The sequence below is a fragment of the Antedon bifida genome, chromosome 1, assembly GCF_963402885.1.
Source record: "Antedon bifida chromosome 1, ecAntBifi1.1, whole genome shotgun sequence".
NCBI classification, from domain to species: Eukaryota; Metazoa; Echinodermata; class Crinoidea; order Comatulida; family Antedonidae; genus Antedon; species Antedon bifida.
The window spans coordinates 4,840,988-4,852,269 of NC_136226.1; positions in this window are offsets into that span (position 1 = coordinate 4,840,988).

Below are 11,282 nucleotides of genomic sequence, written 5' to 3' on the forward strand. Positions count from 1 at the left end.
GCGGCCCTAGATATAATATCTTCAAATCGCTCTGCAAAGTTACGCCCAAAAGTTTGATCTTGTTCACCACTTGAATAGAAGATCCATTAGGTCGGACATTAGGAACAGTAACTCCTTTATGTAAGAAGAATGTAAGAACTACCATGACATGTTACTTCAAATTATACAACTGTCAAACAACTCTATTCCACTTTTACCGATGTAGCATATAAAGCGTGCATACCAAAAGCACAAGATAAATGGGAAAACCAACTTCAAAATTGTTTTATTGACTGGAATCTATGTTGGAAAAACAAAGTTAAGAGTATGTTGCACATAAAAAGAGTGGCTTTCTTTAATTTTAAGTTGCTACATAAAATTTTACCAACTAGGTGTAAGCTAAAATTATGGAATTTGTCAAACAGTAATTATTGTGAATATTGTAATGAGGAGGTTGAAAATGAAAAGCATATGTTATTTACATGCAAAGAAGTAAAACATTGCTGGGTAAAATGTAAACATTTTTGCAGTTTTGCATTTACTCAGGAAGTTACATGGGAGAAAATTGTACTTGGAAAATATGATGTCAAAATTAATGAAATATTTTCCATTTTAACTTTCTGTGTTTATAAAAGTAAAGTCAAACATAGACTAGGACTTGTTAAAAAATGTCCATGGTTAATGTTCACTGCGGAGTTAGAAGGTATAATCAATTGTGAGTTTTTAATAAATAAAGAAAAGGCAAAAAAAAATGTGGTCAGATATGGACCGTAACAATTTAGCAAGGTATAAAATTAACGTTTATAAAATTGATATTTAGGTAAAGTAAAATATAACTTTTTTTTTGATTGCCTGAAAGAGATAAAAAGCGTTATAAAATAAAGAATTCTGTGGTAAATTATACGTACATTGTTAAGGATTGAAAAACGTGTAAAGAGTGTATAACATAGAGGAAAATATTTTTTTTCTTCTTTCCTTATACTATTATATATAAAATGCAATGGTAGGAGTGAGATATCAGATGTACTGAAAGTTATTTAATGTCAATTACATTGTATTGTATCATTACATTACTCATGTGCAATGCATTGTAAACGAACATTTTATTGATGAAGAAATAAAAGTGGGTCGATCCTACATAAGACAAAAAAAAACTACCATGACATTTCGATGGTTTTGGAAGCATCTGATTATTAGTGCACAAGAGTTCAAACTCATTAAGCATACATTGCATAGAGGAATTACTATCATTTTTAACAATCTCACCAATTCTAGGGTCGTCAACATATTTCCATCGCCTGCAGTTTCCCTCACAATCATCATTAATGAGGATGAGCAAGAGCACAGGCCTCAATCTCGTACCTTGCGGTACCCCACAAGTAATTTGGCGTGTAGATGATATATTAGTGCCAATTAGAATTAATAACTCTATTAGAAAGGAAACTGCAGACGATGAGTATGATTGACGGTCTAACACCAATGGAAATCATCTTATTAATTAAAACAGTGTGGTAAACACGATCGAACGCTTTGGCGATATCTATAGCACAAACATTGACAATGACGTAACAGCTTTTGCCATTAACATCTTTAAAAAAAGAGTCACATGTGCTAATTAAATAATAAGTGAAACGCCTTTCTTACTACCAAACTGATTCAAGTTCAAATTATGTTTAATGTCATCAAGTATCCAGTCCACAATAAAAGTCTCAAATGCCATAGCAAAGATTGGTGTGAGTGAGATCGGTCTAAAATCATCTCTCGATTTAGCATTTTTAGTCGCGTCCAATAGCTTACTATGTTGGTTGGTCGGTCGGTCGGTGTCGGTCAACACAAACTCAAATTTGCGCACGCGACTGCAGTATGGCCTTGTTTTCTTTAGGAACCGGTATCACTGTAGCACGTTTCCATAGTATTGAAAACTCGCCTTGATCTAATATCAATATTATTTAATTATATATGTTGGCAAGGGGCACTGACAAGAAGTTTTCTTTTCTCTTTCGCCTCTTCTCTTTATTAAAACGTATCATAATATCCACTTTATACATTGCAAACAGAATCATATGATCTAAATATGGGATATCGTACATAGAAGTTAACACTAATTTTCTCTTGTAATCATTAATATAATATGTACATACGTCCTTCAACGGAATACTAATTTATTTTAAGATAACAAAAATATCGATCAAAAAATGTAATGTTAATTGCAAAACTTATACTTTCACATCATTTGTCAGGATTAAATTCTGGCAAGTTAATTATACATTGTTGTATTCCAGCATTATGGTGTTATGTTTCTCTGGCAACTATAGTCAATGTATATGTTGCAATTATAAAAACTACTTTATTTTATACATCATCATTATACATTTTATCAAAATTGCTTTTTATGCCATTAATTCTTATTATAGGTATTTCGCACCAAATCGTCTATTGGTTTTGTAATAACACTTTCGGATATGTAATTTTCCTGGACTCATTTTGTCATATTTTAATAAAGGTTTCAATAATTCAATACAATACGCCAGTATTTGTAATGATATTACATTAACATCACAGTTTTATGTCAATGTTATATTATGATTAGTCAATCTTGTTTTTGTTTATTGCTGTATTGCAATACTATATCTAAAGGTTTTAACTAAATGATTAGTGTCTCGGGGTATGCCCCTTATCCTCTGAATATGCTCCTCAATTGAAAAACATATTCTCTCTCACGATTGTTTTTTTTTCAATGTCATTTGGTAAGTTCTAACATTGTATTGTAATGTATAATGTAAGAGAAACAGACGACTACACAATTTCTATAAATATGTTATCTTTTGTGGGAAATCACCAGTCTGTATTACCATTCATTTTTATTTTGAAATCAAACTATTTAACATGAAAATAAAATGAAATATATTTTGCTACATACGGTACACATACTTAAATATACAAGCAAATGTTTATACTGTATTAAAATAGTATTTGAAGAAAAGAATGTACATATAATAAAAGTTGTCTCATAAATATACAGAAAGGACTGCAAATTATCTTCATCTTATAAGTTGCCCTCTTCCTTCCACTATGTTTTTCAAGTGCGTTTGGCTAGTATACCTATGTAATTCTTATTGCTTAGGCAATATATATCAAAACACTTACGACAGCGACCTGATGGTATTAGGTTACTTTGGAAATATATACGTCATAAATCAATAAACACGTAGGTAAGAAACAGTCTATGCAATTAAGATCTAACCGGAGATGGCAATACAATTTATTAATAATAAATGTTAGTAAGATCAAAATCAATATTCTCAACTTATCCATGACCTAACTAATACAGACTTCCATTAACTTTATTGATTGTGTGCATACTAATTTATATGCAAATATACTTTCGAACCGAGACCTGGCTATCTTCGATTCTTCCTTATATCTATATTTTTAATTTATACTAACAAATATCTTTTTATTAATATTATAATAATAATAATATATCAAAAATTTATTTAATAATATTTTTCGCATAATATATAATCTACGATAATTTAATTAATTTATATAAAAAATGTAGCCTATTAAATAAATAACATCATTTGAATAAAAGAACAGAGCACACCTACATATAATCAAACATCGTATACTCTATCTCTAACAATTTTTTAAATCTTCTATCGACTAAAGCCGAAGTATAGTCGTTATCTCGGAACCGTTCTATGGCTTACTTCATTAAAGCTTCTATGAATGGATGTACTGGTTGGGAGCAGGAACGCTAGTAGACCAAACCCAGTACCGTTTTGATTACGATCAATCGGGAAATTACCTCACGAGCACATTAAAGTTCAAAATTGACCATTTTTTAATGGGCATGTGATCATAATTAAAGAACAATCTTTGATCTGTATGTATTTTTGCGATTAAAGGACATCTTTTAAATAATTAATCATAAATATATCTGAAGGAAGAACAATGATTAATTTTAAAATGTCGAGCAGCGTTTTTTGTAAGAAATATTTCTTGTTTAACCTTTCACCTCATGCCATTATGTGTACCATTACATAAACATTAATTATGTGTATATTATTAAACATGCTCAACCAACCCGGTTCTTTCTGCATGGTTGCATGACGAAATCAATACGTTGATATAAAGTTTAAGGTGAATCATGTGACCCACAATTCTTGACAAAAATCAAGGTGTATTATAATCAATATTAGTGTAATTTCCTCGAGAAGAATTGAATTAACATACATACCAGTATCATTGCTAGTCATGAATCGTTAAAGGTAGAGTACCAACGTTAACTACAACCGTGCTACTCCTACAAGTGCAAACAGGTTTGTTTGTTTATATTTTATTGATATCATACTATAAAGAAATAATATTCCATTAGAGGTAATCTCAATAATTTCCTTTCTCTTCTTGTTTTACCTTCATATCTTCCTTCTATTGATATTTGAAGACAACCATTATGGTTTGGAATGTTTCGATTTATCCTCAATATAAATAATGTACCTTATATCATGTTTGTGAATAAACAGATTATGATATTCTCTAAGCAAACGTAATTGTTTATTAGTTATCCGCTTAGTAGCGGATAACTCCTTGTAACTGTCCTGTTTCATCATCTTTTTTTTTCAGTATTCTTCTTTCTTTCTGTCATTTTTGTGCAGAGCGTATCTCTAAAACGTGTAAAGTTAACATTTCATAATTTTGTCAACATATGGGCATTCACGTGAAGTTGTGCTTTCCTATTTTTGAATGACGTCAGAGTTGTGCAACATGACTTACGCGCGTTTTTATGAATTTCGAGTATTTAACATAGATCGAAAACCATAGAACAATTTAAATTGAAACTTAGCAAACGTTTAATTTTTATCTTTTCCCGTGATTTATGTTTTTCCAGCCTTTTCTAGTAATTTTACCAACTTTTAAACAATTTCAACTTAAAATTACGTCATACAAGCACGTCGAATTGGATAATTTACGTGTGTTTTTTATGAAAAAGTTCAAAAATTCGTCAAAATTTGTCAAAATTATACCTTTTTTTAAACAGTCGTAGTTTCTAAACTAAACGGTGAAAGTTATTTTTATTACATATTCTGGAAGTTGATGAGTTGTAGATATCGGATCATGCATTAACATGGCTAGCCGGACATTGTGACGTCATCGTATAGCCACCCGAATATAAAATATAGGATTTTTGTATCTTTCGTCATAGCGCATCACATTTAATAGAGCGCATCTCAACTTATCCGTTTTCCACTTTCACCCCGATTTTGATATTTTCTAAGTCAATCAACTATCTTTCGCATGAGTTAAAAATATTTTAATTTTTATGACGTCATCATGTCTAAAAATGTAAATAACGTGGGTCAATCTGTTATAGCTTGTTAGAATAAAAAGTGATAATCATGATTAAATTGTTTTCTGGAAGCTATTAGATTGTAGATACGAATTCATGTGAATATTTTGCCAATCACATGTTCTGACGTCATCATATGGTCAGTTGAATATAAAAAGTCGTATTTTCATATTTTGCGTCATAATTCATCACATTTAAAAGAGCGCGCATCTATATTTTACGTATTCAAATTTCTTCTACATGTTTATATGTTGTTGCTGAGATAATTTCTTTCCGAAATTGCTATCTTAGTGTTTCATTTTGATACCGTCGCCATGTTAAAAATTGGAATAAATTGCGGGTCCCGTAATTTCACCTATTCTACACTGTATGTAATATGTATACATATTTTACTGTTTGTACTGCCTGTAACGGAATGGTATAGCCCAAATCATTTACTTTCTACCTATTTCTATAATGAAGCAGGCCAAAATAAGACTAAGTTCTGATTGGCTATTTTACTGTTCGTGTAATTTAACTAGGCGTTAAATTGTGGTAAACAACTTATCCAGGGACCTAGTAGGCCTCTGGCACTCTTCGTTTTGATATAAGGTCATAATGCCATAATCTTTTTTGTGTGCAATATTCCAACGTATGATCTAGTATTGCAATTGCACTTGGTAATATAACATTATATTCTTTCATAGTGAGAGAGAAACGCATTTTAAGAAAGTATATCAACGCAGATGTTTTTGTTCTATTACCATACATAATATCCAATATAATGATGTTTATTTTGTATTTTAAGAGCATTTGGTCTATACATGTACGTCCATGTGGTAACAATATCATTGTTTGTGGCTACACGCAGCAGAACTAACAATATGGCAAACTTGTTTAATGGAACAAACCTGATCAACATTTATTGTATTTTACAGACAATAATTTATGTAGTAATAAATAACAATCCATATTAATAGTAAACTGAGCATCCAGAAGCAATCATTTTAAAAAGCCAGAAAAGGCTGTATGGTTTTGAAAACTTAAATTCAAGGTCTACCATTGTTGTCGGGATTGAGTTAGATTGATAGTAATACAGTATAATTATAATTGAACACAAAAGGTAAAATTTAATGTTTCTTATTGTATTGTTATAATTAGCGTGAACGTACTATGAAACTTGAACGTAACAATATTTGAAACAGCAAATGAAAATCATCAGTCTTTCAACGTATTCACTGCAACACCTAAGTACGAATACGGAAAATAATGTTAATATTGTTTTAAAAATAATATTAAACTTATAACTTGTTAAAAATAAACTAGCATATTACCGTACACTATACAAGTAATATACAGAGGTATTTTCAGATGAATTATTGTAGTGTTATTTCGATTATTAGATTACTTTTACTGAAGTATTTGAGTGTCATTTTTTATTTGTGCTACTTCAATTTCGACAGAACGACCTTCTAAAACTTTTCATTTCACCTTCATTAAGAAAGAATAAAATAGATACTAAATCTATATAATAAGTACGTAAAGAAAGGCAAATTTCGTTAAATCGTACATAACTTTTAGAATTTTTACTCAATGGTATAGAAAGTTGGTACACACTTTCGGTACTGATTTCTAACACTACACTAATTCAGTTTATTTAGATAATGAATTATTGATGATTAAAACTAATTTAGGTTAAACGATATTCCCCCGAATAGGGGTGTTTTCAGAATGTTGTACACACCGCCTGTGGTTGTTGATGCTGAAAAATACCTAGGATTCTCCTCTGACGACTATCTCCTTTACAATAATATTTTAAATTGCTTAATTTCGGTACACAACTCGAGTAAAACATCGTAATTCTATGCTCTTCCATTGTTACACCAGGCAAAATTAGATACTGTACTACATATTCTTAACTTAGATTCAATTTTAAGCGTACGACCAATTATATAATACCAATGTACCTACCGGAACATTCAGCATAAATACTTACCGTAACTAAACAAAATTAGTTAACGTATTTCGGTTATTTTTACATGATAAAGTTACCTTTCTTTCTGTTAAAATTAACATTATTACTATTTTATTTCATTTAATGTTTATTTGTTATACTTCAGAACATGACGAAACTCGAAGTATTCTCCACATTTCTAACAAACCTAAGTAGCGTGTATCAAGGGATAAAATTGATGTGGCTGAAACTTCTACTATACAAGCATTGTTCGGGAGATCTCCTCAGCGACAAGGACATCTCAGGACGAGATTTGTTTAATGAACTCAATGATAAAGGTTATATATCGTATAACCCTACGGATGTGGAAATTCTATTAGACATTGCTAATGTAACTGAGGAGAAAAGGGCAATTGATCTAGTAAAGCGTTTTAAAGAAAAGAATAGAAAAAAATACAGGAAAAACAACTTGACCAACGGCTGTCCAATATCGGATTATCGCAAAAATCTATTTAAAGCATTAAGAGAAGATGCAACTCCATTAACAGCCACAGCTGCCCACTACAATCTAGGTCATAACGACTTTGGAAATATTTGGGAATTGGTATGCCATTTGGAGAGGAATGGCATGTTAAAAGATACCAAAAAGTCAAAGAAATTCTTTGTCAAGATCCTCAATGGAAATGCAAGGTGGATTTTTGGTATGTAAACATAATTTCTATACAAAACTGCTCTCTTCATTCTATTTATTTATATTCAATTCACAACCAACAGAAATATAAAAAAAAACTTCAACAAGATGAAAGAAATACTAATAACAAAAAAGCAATAACTATACTATTTTGTTTAATAAGGCATTTATATATATATTTCACACGGACCGAAAAACAAGATTAGGCCTACATGAAAAAATGTAATTTAAAGGAAACAATGTTATTTAAATCAAAAAATACTTAAATTGTCTGTCAGACAATGGTTTTTGGTTTAAAAAATCTGATGTTCTGGGGACAATGCATCTTTAAATAACCATTTATGTTTAGGCCTATTATTGATAATTGATTACCCGTTAAATTAGCATTTTATAATATTTTAGAGTCATCGATATACGTTTATACTATACAATAACACTACGGTACATGTTTTATGTTTATCTTGTCACAGGTGTTAAAGCAACCAGTTCACATCCAAAGGTAAGTATTATACAGTACTAACATTGGTATAGAAAATGAAAAAGTCATCCCAGCATACTTAGATTATTTTCTTATTTTAAAATAGCAGTAGAACAAAAAAAAACCAAACATTTATGAAATGTACATGCATGTAATATCATTAGAAGTTTCTCATTGTCTAGTTAAATTTAACAAATTTGTTTCTTAATAATTATCACAAACTACAAAACTACAAATATCTAAACAGAATTATAATAAACCATAATTTTTTTTATATTTTTGAGGTAACAATTTGTAATGAACTACCAGGTAAAAAGGAACCAATGTTTTGTGAAGATTGCCAAACACAATGCAATGATGATGAGCATGTCAGAAGGTGTAAACAACAGAACCACAAAGTAGTAAAGCAGAGTTACGCCAAACAATTACGTAAACAAGAAGCAGCTGCAGAAATAAAGGAAATAAAAAAGAAAATAAATTCTGTTTCTACCAGTAAAAGAAACGCTGAAAAAAGGGTAATATCATGCAAACGAAAAATCGAAGAACATGAAAAATCTTCTATTCACCAAATTGAACAGGATCGCCCAGAACACTTTCGTAACCTGGAAAGGGTATACAAACGAAAGAAAATAGATTGTGAAAGGAAAGTAAACGAACTTGTATGCCACAAAAATATTTTGGAAAATGTGATTGTCGAAATCGACGACCCAAAAGAAACAGAAAATCTCAAGTCACACAAGAAAACTATCAATGACACTAAAAAACAGGTCAATAAATGCTTTATTGACAGTTTGTCTTGTGAGTTTATCCCAAAAATATGGTGTGATACCATTGGTAAATTACTAATTGATGATGGTAGATTTATCATTGATAATAAGGATAAATCATTTTCAGTAACAATGGCTCAGCCATTTACAGTGATCGTAGAAAGGAAGGTTGGAAGGGGAATGTTAGCTGCAAATCTGATACACTCATCAGGGGACATTTATCCGACTGATGGTGTAGATCTGGCAAATGGAAAATATAGAATAAAAGGTCGGTGTCAAAAGGAAGGTGATTGGATATTAGCAATCACTATAAAAGTGGGGTTCTACTACCAAGTATCAGAAGTCAAAGTGGAACCACTAGGCTGTGTACGTACCATTGACAAAATGCAATGTGTAACAGACATAGAATTGGATACAGATGGTTGTATATTAGTATCAGGAAAGAGTAAAAAGTTATTGAGGTTTAACCAATCTGGTGATTATATTGACAAAAGAGTAGTGTTAGGAGACATAAAGGTCAAAAGAATGCATCGAATTACTGATGATAGAATTGTTTGTAACGACACACTAGAAAGAAATGTTGTCATACTCAATGATAAATTTGAAAAAGTCGATTATTTTCGTAAAAATGAGTTAGAATGGCCATTGGGATTGACAGTAAACGATGAAACAGGAGATTTATATGTTGCAGACAGTGAAGTTCATTGTATTTTTAAATTTAATGTTGACAGGCCTAAAAGAAAACCAACATGTAGGATCGGTTCAACGGGTAGTAAAGACGGCCAACTATATCAACCACAAGACGTTGCTTTAACTAAAGAAGGTCATTTAATGGTTACTGATTTTGGAAATCATAGAGTACAAATGTTTGATACAAGTGGTAATTTTAAGACGACAATTATTTGCAAAGGTGAGGAAGATGGGAAGGTGATGTCACCAAATAGTATAATAACAGACATGGATGACAATATAATAGTTTCAAGTCAGCACAAACTTCAATTATTTGATGAAACTGGTCGTTTCATAAAACGAATTGACGATATTGATGATGGTATTAATCATCCACACGGGATTTGTGTAGTCTCCAACAGACCAAGGAGATTAGCAGTCGTCAATTCAGGTGAAAACAATGTTAAGCTGTATAATTACTAAACAAGCTTCTTAAACAGAGATATGAATATAAAAAAAAAAATAAAAAGACGAAGCAACAATCAATTTTACATAGGAAATACTATTGTCATTACATATATACAATATGGTTATAGAAAATTCAGTAAAATCTTACAAAATTACGAATTTCTGACACAGTAGCACCACTTAACAAAAGGAGTTTATTTCACTTCAAGGTTGTCAAAATAGAAGTGTTTCGCTGATTCAAATTACAAATTACAGCTATAAACCGATGGACAAACGATACAGTATCGTTAAGTTTTATATAGGGGAAAAGTGCCCTTATTTTAGCTCAGTGCTGTGTTTTGAATTAAACTTCTGTGTGTCATTTTGATGTATTTTGTTAATGTTGTTGATAAGTTTTTAAGTACATTTGTTTAATTTTATGCTTGTATGCCTTGTTGTGTGTTTCTGTATACACACATTTTATGTTTACATTCCTTTTACACTATTGTGTGTTTTTTCTCTCATTTGGACGCACCTTTGTTCTATCCAAGTTATTGGGTTCAAGTCCTGTCTGTTTTTTTGCCACTGAAATAAATACCAATAAATTATTATATTATTATTACTGTAATATTATAGTACATAGATTTGTTAGATTTGAATCACACAGTACACATGTAGGCCATCTAATAATTGTTTAATAATGTTTATATAGTGCGATTTCATAAATATCGATCAGGTATTATATGCAATTTATGTGTAGAGTAAACTTAAGTTACGAAACATTGTGACGAGAATTCGTTAGATTTGAAATACGCATATTAGCCTATGTAGGCCATAATAATTGTTCAATAATGTGTATACGATGTAAAGTGCATTTTAGCACAAGCTTTCACAAATATCAATTAGGTATTACGCAATTTGTGTGTAGATTAAACTTAGTTACGAATATTGTGATTGTTATTTTT